The sequence below is a fragment of the Hippopotamus amphibius genome, chromosome 5, assembly GCF_030028045.1.
Source record: "Hippopotamus amphibius kiboko isolate mHipAmp2 chromosome 5, mHipAmp2.hap2, whole genome shotgun sequence".
NCBI lineage: Eukaryota > Metazoa > Chordata > Mammalia > Artiodactyla > Hippopotamidae > Hippopotamus > Hippopotamus amphibius.
In genome coordinates, this window is record NC_080190.1 from 19498729 (window position 1) to 19510952 (window position 12224).

Here is a 12224-nt window from a genome sequence, read left to right on the forward strand (position 1 = left end):
GGTCTCTTCAGTGTGGTGTATGGGCTTCTTTCTAGTTGTGGCCTTCGGGTTTTCTCTTCTCTAGTTGTGGTGTGTGGGCTCCAGGGCACGTGGGCTCTGTAGTTTGAGGCATGCAGGCTCTCTAGTTAAGGTGTGTGGGCTCAGTAGTTGTGTGGGTTTAGTTGCCCTGTGGCATGTGGGATCTTAGTTCCCCAACCAGGGATCGGACCCAAGTCCCCTGCATTGCAGGATGGATTCTTTATCACTGGACCACCAGGGAAGTCCCGCGGATCTTCTGTATAAAGTAGAACTCTCCTAAGAACGCTGGGATGCTACTTTTCACATACTCTCTTACAGAGACTCTTAATCACAAGGGACAGTTGACTTGGCCCTCCCCTTACTCTTGATGTTTACAGATCCTGCTTCATTTCTCTCAAATCTTCAACTTGCTTCTAATCTGGCCATTTGGTGGGGGCATCGTGGCAGGTCTGCTGGCTCTCAGCTTTTACAATGTACTGAAAATGCTTACACATGCAGGTTTCATCTAATTTAATATGTTTCCAACCCTAAAAAGTTATTTCATCCACTTGCAAATGAAGACTTTGCAAAAGTAGAAATATCAAAGAGAAATAAGGTATCTTGATAGCCTAATCCATTTTACAAATGTACATTTTCATTTTCATTTACAGCATCTCATGAGATCCTTCCAACCACCACTGAAGTCCTATCACCTTTACTGAGGCTGACAGGAGTCTCTCTGCTTGGATGACTCAGCTAAATACATCAGTCTTTAGAGCTCCATGCTCCTTTCTCTCCTCCTTTCTAATATGGTGGCAAAGAATGCGGGCTCTCCTACTCCATCTGCCTCATTGTGTTGGGGCTCCCCGTGTTGGTGCAGTGCCAGCCGTGATCTCTTAGGTCCCAGATAATGAGCTGGGTAAGAGGCCATCTGCCAATAATGTGTTAGCAGCACCTCTCTCTCCAGGACTTTGTGGTTCAGGACACATGTCACATCCTGCAGATCTACCCCTCTCCTCTACCCACGTGCCACTGAACCCAAAGGGACCGTGTCCCAGCTTGGGTTCTCTGGAAAGCAGATGCTGAGAGACAGATCCATTTCCAGAAGATGTATCAGGGAGTCCTCTCGGGATCACCACTTGTGAGGAAGCCTGATTGGGTGGAGGCAGAAGTTGTGCTGTGATGCGTTCTCTGTGGCCCCAGCCAGCAGGTGGGAAGCCGCAGACGGCCCGTTGGAGTTGTCCTGAGTTGGGGCAAGAGGGCCAAGCCTCCTACTGCCCTGCATCTGCCAGGTGTCAGAGGGCAGCTGCCCTGCAGAGGGGGTATAACCTGGGCAAGGTGACCCTTTAGCTCTCACATCTTCAACTTGCGTCTAATCCGGCCAGTGTACCCTGCATGGAGCCCCTGCTTGGGGGGGCCCTGCCTGCCAGCAGCACTCCCAGCATCTGGAAGAGTGGCTCTTTCCGTCCTGAGGGGGAGTCTTGGGGACCACAGTGTCCACTACAGGTTGACTTTTTCTTTATTCCTCCTATGTCGTATCTTCCTCCTGTTCTGGGGTAGCCATCCTAGGTAGGAAGTTATATTCTCTACATCATGGAAGAAAGTCTGATTTAATGTGCCAGGACTAGCTCTTGATATGTTAAATGAGAGCTAAAAGAATTTAGAAAATTGTTTCGTTCTCAACAATGTCTGGCTTATAACCAATTATCTTGCAAGAAAAATGCTATTTTGAATTTGAGAAGCTTAATTATAACCCTTTCTTTTTCTTTGTAGCTCTTCCTTAATAATCCTAATATCCCCAAAGCATCTGGTTAGATAATTTGGGCTAACTGGGGAGAAGATACCTGTATACAGAAAAGCCCAAGAGAAAAAACACTGAAATATTTTTTAAAAATTTGTGATCTATCTGCATATATGTCTTTCTCGTTCCTTCCAGCTCAAAGTTACCTGAGGGCTTTTCATGCTATTCTTATGCTTTTTAATTTCTCCCATGGTATTTAGCACAAGGCTTGGCATATGTGGTGTACTAGGGAACCAATTACTTATTTTATCATCTTTGTGAAAGTACACATATACTGGTGCTTTAGTTATGTGTTTAACAAATTGCCCCAAAACTTAGCAGCTTGACGACAAACATTACACCACACAGCTGCTGAAGGGAAGGCATTTGGGAGCAGCCTTGCTGGTTGATTCTGTCTCCCACGAGGCTGTAGTCAAGCTGTTGTCCAGGTTAGCAGTCACCGGAAGGATTGATTGGGGCTGGAGCATCTGCTTCCAGACTCACTCACGTGGTTGTTGGCACACCTTGGTTCCTCACTGGCTGTTGGCCAGAGGCTTCAGTTCCTCACCAGTAGGGCCCTTCATAGGATTGCTGATAACATGACAGTTTCCTTCCCCAAGAGTGAAAGGTGAGACGGGGCTGGGGGTGGGGGGTGGGGTAGGGAGAGACAGAGAAAGAGACAGAAAGAAAGAATTCAAGAGGCAAGCCACAGACTTTTAGAACCTAATCTCAAGTGATATACCATCACGTCTGCCCTATGCCATTGGTCACAGAGGTCAATTTGGTGCAGGGCAGGAAGAGATTATACAAGGGTGGGAATCCCTGGCAGCTGGGATACTTGCGGTCATCTTGGAGGCTGCAGTTGGCATACACTTTTGATTCTTCATCTGAAGCTTGGCACACTGGAAAAATTCTGGGTTTAAGGCTCAGATATGGATTGAGGAGAAACCCTTCTGCCATTCACTACCTGTGTGACTTTGGACAAATCACTTTAAGTTCCAGTTTTCCTGTGAGTAAAATGGAGATAGTAATACCTTCTTTGGAACAGTGTTGTCAATAACAGTTGGTGTAAAATCTGCAGAAGGTGTAGCCCATGAGGACCCCCAGTGCAGGGGATAGAATAATGGCAGCTGTTGTTATTAATAACAGAATCGGCATTCTTTCCCCACTTATGTTATCTGCCCCAAGACAGTGGTCATCCTTAGGACCCAAAGGGTGTTCCAGGTGTAGATTTACAGAACTGGGGGGTGGTGTATCCAGTCCAAGAGCTGCATCTTCAGGTCTCTTGCATCCCCCCAGCTTCCCCTAGGGGTGACAGTTCTCCACTGGAATTGAGGAGATAGCACTTCTGGTTCAGGTAACCTCCTCTAGTTTTTCTTGCTCGATGTCAAGGCAAATTAGTTATTGAAACTTAATTTCTTGAGCTGTGTATGTCTTGGTCCCAAAACAACCCCATGGGAGGAGACTGAGGATATGATTCTAATTTGCTGTAATCACAGTTAATATTATCATTGTTTTGAAGCATTTGTATTTTCCCTGACAAAATGTCAAACACACAAGGAAAATTATATTCTGAATTCTAGATTAAATATTTAAAAATACACGAATGGCCTGAAAATAATTACTTTTTCAAAGCTATCTGATACTCATATAGCTCCTAATAGTGCCAGCTGGCTTACAAATGCCATGAATTAAAATAAAGGGGAAAATTCATTCTTAAATTAGTTAACTATGCTGAAAATTCTTAGTATGGGAAACAGATTTAAGTGTTGCTTACCTCTTTTGGGGCAGGGTGTAAGTTTTGCTTTAGTTCTACTCAGATTGTTCTAACTAGTCAACTGTTCTTTGTTGTTAAATTGAAATTCTAACCTTTAATATAAGTAATAGATTTTGTCAGGGTTTCTCTGCATATTGTCCAAATATGTCCCTTTAGACCAAAGCAAATATGAAAAACATTTAAGCTTGCCAGATAGGTGATCTTGTGGGTGCTTTTTTTCCCCCCATATTATCCAAGGATTCTTGGTTTCCTAAAGATTTCACTTGCAGGTGAATTCCCAAGTACTTTTCAAATATAATTTGATTTTCATACATCTTTCCAGGAATACATCTACCTTGTAAAGAGACCTCTCTTTATAAGATGAAGTTAGCATTGTACCTGACTAGCTCTTCACACGTGTGACATGCACACAGAACATGGGCGTTTTGAAACCTACAATGTAATTCTAAATGGAAATGTGCTATGGAAATTAGCTCACGTGAGCCAGGCATCTTTTGATGCTTAGCTAAAGTTTAGAAGGTGCTGCAGGAGAGCTGATACATGATTTATTTTTCCTTCAACTCTTTATGTGATTTTTTTCCCTTTAGCTAATTCTCCTCCAAAAGTGTCTTTCATTAAGAACTTGAAAGAATTCTCTTTCTTTTACTCAGACTCATAAATATTTCCTTTTCTATTATCACTGATAGTTGAAACGTGTTTAAGTAAAAGTTTTCCCCTAAAGGTATGTTGTTTTATCTTTGTTCATGGAATGAAATGAAATTAAGATCTGCTGCGTTTTGAAATTCATAATTCAAGTTCACTTATTAAAATGAACACAGCACTGCTTTTTTTTTTTATTTTATTTTATTTTATTTTATTTTTTTGGGGGGTACACCAGGTTCAATCAACTGTTTTTATACACATATCCCCATATTCCTTCCCTTCCTTGACGCCCCCCCCTCGAGTCCCCCCCACCCTCCCTGCCCCAGTCCTCTAAGGCATCTTCCATCCTCGAGTTGGACTCCCTTTGTTATACAACAACTTCCCACTGACTATTTTACAGTTGGTAGTATATATATGTCTGTGCTACTCTCTCGCTTCGTCTCAGTTTCCCCTTCACCCCCCGCCCCCTCCCATACCTCGAGTTCTCCAGTCCATTCTCTGTATCTGCTTCCTTGTTCTTGTCACTGAGTTCATCAGTACCATTTTTAGATTCCGTATATGTGAGTTAGCATACAATATTTGTCCTTCTCTTTCTGACTTACTTCACTCTGTATGACAGATTGTAGTTCTATCCACCTCATTACATATAGCTCCATCTCATCCATTTTTATAGCTGAGTAATATTCCATTGTATATATATGCCACATCTTCTGTATCCATTCATTTGTTGATGGGCATTTAGGTTGCTTCCATGTCCTGGCTATTGTAAAGAGTGCTGCAATAAACATGATGGTACAAGTTTCTTTTGGGATTATGGTTTTCTTTGGGTATATGCCCAGGAGTAGGATGACTGGATCATATGGTAGTTCTATTTGTAGTTTTTTAAGGAACCTCCAAATTGTTTTCCATAGTGGCTGTACCAACTTACAGTCCCACCAACAGTGCAGGAGAGTTCCCTTTTCTCCACACCCTCTCCAACATTTGTTGTTTCCAGACTTTGTGATGATGGCCATTCTGATTGGTGTGAGGTGATACCTCATTGTGGCTTTGACTTGCATTTCTCTGATGATGAGTGATGTTGAGCATCTTTTCATGTGTTTGTTGGCCATCTGTATGTCTTCTTTGGAGAAATGTCTATTTAGGTCTTCTGCCCATTTGTGGATTGGGTTATTTGCTTTTTTGGTATGAAGCTGCATGAGCTGCTTGTATATTTTGGAGGTTAATCCTTTGTCCGTTGTTTCATAGGCAATTATTTTTTCCCATTCTGAGGGTTGCCTTTTAGTCATGTTTATGGTTTCTTTTGCTGTGCAAAAGCTTTTAAGTTTCATGAGGTCCCATTTGTTTATTCTTGATTTTATTTCCATGATTCTAGGAGGTGGGTCAAAAAGGATGTTGCTTTGATGGATGTCAAAGAGTGTTCTGCCTATGTTTTCCTCTAGGAGTTTTATAGTGTCTGGCCTTACATGTAGGTCTTTAATCCATTTGGAGTTGATTTTTGTGTATGGTGTTAGGAAGTGTTCTAATTTCATTCTTTTACATGTGGCTGTCCAATTTTCCCAGCACCACTTATTGACGAGGCTGTCTTTTTTCCATTGTATACTCGTGCCTCCTTTGTCAAAGATAAGGTGCCCATATGTGTTTGGGCTTACTTCTGAGTTCTCTATTCTATTCCATTGATCGTCCTTTCTATTTTTGTGCCAGTACCATACTGTCTTGATCACTATGGCCTTGTAGTATAGTTTGAAGTCAGGAAGCCTGATTCCACCAACTCCATTTTTCCTTCTCAAGATTGCTTTGGCTATTCGGGGTCTTTTGCATTTCCATACAAATCGTAAGATTTCTTGCTCTAGTTCTGTGAAAAATGCCATTGGTAATTTGATCGGGATTGCATTAAATCTGTAAATTGCTTTGGGTAGTACAGTCATTTTCACGATGTTGATTCTTCCAATCCAGGAACATGGTATGTCCCTCCATCTGTTTGTGTCATCTTTGATTTCTTTCATCAATGTCTTAAAGTTTTCTGCATACAGATCTTTTGCCTCCTTAGGCAGGTTTATTCCTAGGTATTTTATTCTTTTGGTTGCAATGGTGAATGGGAGAGTTTCCTTAATTTCTCTTTCTGCTCTTCCGTTGTTAGTGTATAGGAATGCAAGAGATTTCTGTGCATTAATTTTGTATCCTGCTACTTTACTAAACTCATCAATGAGTGCTAGCAGTTTTCTGGTAGAGTCTTTAGGGTTTTCTATATATAATATCATGTCATCTGCAAAGAGTGACAATTTTACTTCTTCTTTTCCAATTTGGATTCCTTTAATTTCTTTTTCTTCTCTGATTGCTGTGGCTAACACTTCCAAAACTATGTTGAATAATAGTGGTGAGAGTGGACAGCCTTGTCTTGTTCCTGTTCTTAGAGGGAATTCTTCCAGTTTTTCTGCATTGAGAACAATGTTGGCTTTTGGTTTTTCATATATGGCTTTTATTATGTTGAGGTAATTTCCTTCTATGCCCATTTTCTGGAGAGCTTTTATCATAAAAGGATGTTGAACTTTGTCAAAAGCTTTTTCTGCATCTATTGAAATGATCATATGGTTTTTATCCTTCAATTTGTTGATATGATGTATCACGTTGATTGATTTGCGTATATTGAAGAATCCTTGCATCCCAGGGATAAACCCCACTTGATCGTGGTGTATGATTTTTTTAATGTGCTGTTGCAGTCTGTTAGCTAGTATTTTGTTGAGGATTTTTGCATCTATATTCATCAGTGATATTGGTCTGTAGTTTTCTTTTTTTGTGACATCTTTGCCTGGTTTTGGTATCAGGGTGATGGTAGCCTCGTAGAATGAGTTTGGGAGTGCTCCGCCTTCTGCAATATTTTGGAAGAGTTTGAGAAGGATAGGTGTTAACTCTTCTCGAAATGTTTGATAGAATTCGCCTGTGAATCCATCTGGTCCTGGGCTTTTGTGTGTTGGGAGATTTTTAATCACTGCCTCAATTTCTGTACTTGTGATTGGTCTGTTCATGGTTTCTATTTCTTCCTGGTTCAGTCTTGGAAGATTGTATTTTTCTAAGAATGTATCCATTTCTTCCAGGTTATCCAATTGATTGGCATATAGTTGCTTGTAGTAGTCTCTCATGATCTTTTGTATTTCTGAGGTGTCCGTTGTGACTTCTCCTTTTTCATTTCTAATTCTGTTGATTTGCATCTTCTCCCTTTTTTTCTTGATGAGTCTGGCTAATGGTTTCTCAATTTTGTTCATCTTCTCAAAGAACCAGCTTTTAGTTTTATTTATTTTTCTTATGGTTTCTTTCCTTTCTTTTTCATTTATTTCTGCTCTGATCTTTATGATTTCTTTCCTTCTGCTCCCTTTGGGGTTTCTTTGTTCTTCTTTCTCTAGTTGTTTGAGGTGTAAGGTTAGGTTGTTTATTCGATCATTTTCTTGTTTCTTAAGGTAGGACTGTATTGCTATAAACTTCCCTCTTAGAACTGCTTTTGCTGCGTCCCATAGGTTTTGGGTTGTTGTGTTTTCGTTGTCATTTGTTTCTAGATATTTTTTGATTTCCTCTTTGATTTCTGTAGTGATTCCTTGGTTGTTTAAGAGTGAATTGTTTAGCCTCCATGTGTTTGTATTTTTTGCACTTTTTTTCCTGTAATTGATATCTAGTCTCATGGCGTTGTGGTCTGAGAAGATGCTTGATATGATTTCAATTTTCTTGAATTTGCTGAGGTTTGATTTGTGACCCAAGATGTGATCTATCCTGGAAAATGTTCCGTGTGCACTTGAGAAGAAAGTGTAGTCTGTCGTTTTTGGATGGAATGTCCTATAAATATCAATGAAGTCGAGATGGTCTAATGTGTCATTTAAAGCTTGTGTGTCTTTATTTATTTTCTGTTTGGATGATCTGTCCATTGATGTAAGTGGGGTGTTCAAGTCTCCCACTATTATTGTGTTACTGTCGATGTCCCCTTTTATAGCTGTTAGCATTTGCCTTATGTATTGAGGTGCTCCTATATTGGGGGCATAGATATTTACCATTGTGATATGTTCTTCTTGGATGGATCCCTTGATCATTATGTAGTGCCCTTCCTTGTCTCTTTTAATAGTCTTTACTTTCAAGTCTAATGTGTCTGATATGAGTATTGCTACTCCAGCTTTCTTTTGACTTCCATTTGCATGGAATATCTTTTTCCATCCCTTCACTTTCAGTCTCTATGTATCCCTTGGTCTGAAGTGGGTTTCTTGTAGGCAGCATATAGAAGGGTCTTGTTTTTGTATCCATTCAGCCAGTCTGTGTCTTTTGGTTGGAGCATTTAATCCATTGACATTTAAAGTGATTATTGACATGTGTGTTCCAGTTACCATTTTCTGAATTGTTTTGGGTTTGTATTTGTAGGTGTTTTCCTTTTCTTGTGTTTCCTACTTAGAGAAGTTCCTTTAGCACTTGTTGTAAGGCTGGTTTGGTGGTGCTGAATTCTCTTAACTTTTGCTTGTCTGGAAAGCTTTTGATTTCTCCCTCAAATCTGAATGAGATTCTTGCTGGGTAGAGTATTCTTGGCTGTAGGTTTCTCTCTTTCAGGACTTTCAGTATATCCTGCCATTCCCTTCTGGCCTGCAGAGTTTCTGTAGAAAGGTCAGCTGTTATCCTGATGGGTTTTCCCTTATATGTTGTTTGTTGCTTTTCTCTTGCTGCTTTTAATATTTTTTCTTTGTGTTTAATTGTCGTTAGTTTGATTAATATGTGTCTTGGTGTATTTCTCCTTGGGTTTATTCTGTATGGGACTCTCTGTGCTTCTTGGACTTGGTGAATTATTTCCTTTCCCATGTTGGGGAAGTTTTCCACTATAACCTCTTCAAATATTTTCTCAGACCCTTTCTTGTTTTCTTCTTCTTCTGGGATGCCTATAATTCGAATGTTGGTACGCTTCATGTTATCACTGAGGTCTCTGAGGCTGTCTTCTAATCTTTTTATTTTTTTTTCTTTTTCCTGCTCTGTGGCGTTTATTTCTCCCATTCTATCTTCCAACTCACTTATTCATTCTTCTGCCTCAGTCATTCTGCTGGTTATAGCATCTAGAGTATTTTTAATTTCAGTTATTTTGTTATCCATTGCTGTTTGTTTTTCTGAGTTCTTATGAACTGTTTCTTGTACTTTCTCTATTTTGTTATCGAGATTTTGTATCATTTTTACTATCATTACTCTAAATTCTTTTTCAGGCATTTTTCCTATTTCCTCCTCATTTATTTGGTCTTGTGGGTTTTTTTCCTGCTCCTTTGCCTGCATGGTGTTTCTTTGTTTCCTCATGGTTGTCCAAGCTTTTGGGGTTGCTTGTCCTGGTGATAGAGGTGTTTATAGAAGACTGTCCAAGCCTCAGACTAATGTCCAAGTATTGGATTAAATGAATATTCAGTCTAGGAAACACATACATGTATAAGACACACAATTATTGAATCCGTTAGGACATAAGGCTCTAGAAAGATCTGACAGAACCCCAGTGTGCTATCAGATATTCAAAGAGAAACCCAACAGAAATTGACAACTGAAACAGAACAAATCAGAGACAAAAGCAAAAGCAAACAAACAACAAATAACACCTTACACATACAAACATCAATCCAGGGAAATTTTGTAAGCTAGGATCAAATATAGAAATGAGCTGGAGTACCACCAGAGAGAATGGAGATTCTCAGAATGTAATTAGACAACTGTACTAAGAACTAAGATACAGACAAAAGCCTAATATTAATACCAAGGCAGTGCATCATCTGGAGAATAGAGCAAGGAGTCTAAGCAGACCGATAGTGTTGCTTATAAGTATGTTAAGATAAAATACACTTAAAATGGCTGGAAGAAAGAGGAACAGAAGAGCGTAATGTGGTTGGAAATATGCAAAGAAAAAGAAAGGAATAGAAGTGTATAAAAGAAAGGGATGAAAGGAAAGTATGAAAGATATTTTGTCCGTACTACCAAAAACTTAGCTAGATATAGAATTATATAAAAAGGCAAAAAAAAAAAAAGAATAAAAAATCTCCTTAAAAAATTATGTTATAAAACTTGTAGATCCCTTAGGGCTAAGATCGTATGTAATAAATCAAAAAAAAAAAAAAAAAAAAAAAGAGAGAGAGAGAAAGAAAAAAAAAAAAAAAATCCAGAACTGATCCCAGAATGGACCAGTTCAATAGGTATTGATACTACTATTTCTGTTTCCTTAGCGTCTCAGCTGTAAGTGTCCTTCTCCTTGCCTTGGGTTTTTTTTTTTTTGCGTTATTCTGTGACCAGCAGAGGTTCCTTTATTGTTCGTCTGTAAGCCTCGGTGTGTGCGGAGGGAGAGGGTACAATAGTGGCTCCTTCTCCTGGGAGTGAGTGAGCAGTGGCGCACTGTTGTTTCAGTCAGGCTTGGAGGTGCCTGTTGCAGAGGGCGCTGGTGGCTCAGGCGTACACAGAAAGTCTTAGAGTTGGGCCTCTCTCAGGGTTTTTTCTTTTTGATGCTGGTTTTTTTTTTCCTCTCGGCAGCCTCCCTGCTGCTGGCGTTGCAAGGAGTTTTAATCTAGCCCCGCCCGAGTGCCTGAGGGTGCTTGTTATCCCTGAGTGCCTTAGGTGGCCCGCAGGGCGTCTCTCCACTGCCTGTTGCAGAGGCGCCGAAAGAGAGGGAGAGGCTATGCGCGCGGCTCCTCCCCCGCGCCCGGGAGCCTGCAGCCTCCAGCTGCCATCATGGCCGGGCAGCTCTCAGGGACCGGCACTCCTCTCCTTGGACCTCTTCCCTCCTGTGCTCTCGGTCCGTGACCCTACTGGCAACAAAGTTTCTCCCCCTGAACCCGCTCTCCGGTTCCCACGCTCCCGCTCCTGGACCCTCTGTTCAGCCGCGGATCGATGTCTCAGTCCGGGAACGCTGAGCTGCGCTGCGGACCCTCCGTATGTTTCTCACTCCCTCCCGTCTGCCACAGCTCCGCCGCTTCACCCTATTTGAGCCCTCGTAGATGCCTCCCTACCGGCTATGTCGGGCTCCCCGCTGCCCTTTCTGGTGTCCGAGGCCGTCTGCTGGTGTTCAGCTGGTTCTCTGTGGGAATGACTGCGTCCTTCCGTGCATTCCCAATGCAACTGTGGAGAGGGATGCACTCCACGTCTCTCTACTTCGCCGCCATCTTCCGTACACAGCTAATTCTTTATGTGAGGAAATTGGACTAGGTTTTTAAGTTTCCTTCACAGTCTAAAATCAAATCCAGCTTTCATTTTGTATCTTTCCCACAAATGTGTCAAACATCTGGCTGAAAACAGAAGGTGCTCAATGGTCCCTTGACCCTCCTTCCTGGTAACAATCTTTCCTTGAGGCAGATTCACAGATGAATTACCATTCTTCAAGCACACTCAGTGTCCACCTCCTCCATGAAGTCCTGCCCAGGCATTTTAGGACCAGGAGCATTTTTGTCCAGAAATCGTCCTGCTCTCTTGACAGCTGATGCCTGCTTGAAGACTAGGAACTCAGCCTCACTCTTTCAAGGATGAGCTGGCTGGCTCTGCCAGGCTAGAGGTTCTTGACCAACTCCACAAACTTCCAGCACTGCTTTTTAAAGAGATCTCTTTAGTTTTTTTGAAACTAGGGCATTCAAATAACAGCATGGAAGCAGAATCCAGGATTTAAATCTTTGTTTTTTTAAGATTTGTTTTGTATTTACATATTTTAGAAGGTTTTTTCATTAAAATATTACATATTTATTAAAGAAAATTTGGAAAATACAGAATCATGAAAAATAAATGTTTATCCTGATCAACCCGTTACTCAAAGATGAACACATGGATAGTTTCGATATTTTCGTGTATTTCCTTCTTTTTCAACATTTGTAAAAATATTTGCTGGAATTTCTCAGGAATGTGAATCCTGCCTGAGGGGAGGTCTTTTCCAGATAAATATCTCATGCCTAATTATAAGGCTTTTCTTCTAACAATATTTTTACTAATGTTTCTAAAAAAGAAATATTTTTACTATTAGGCTTTATCCAGATAGCATTGTGGTTGAACACACCAGCTTTC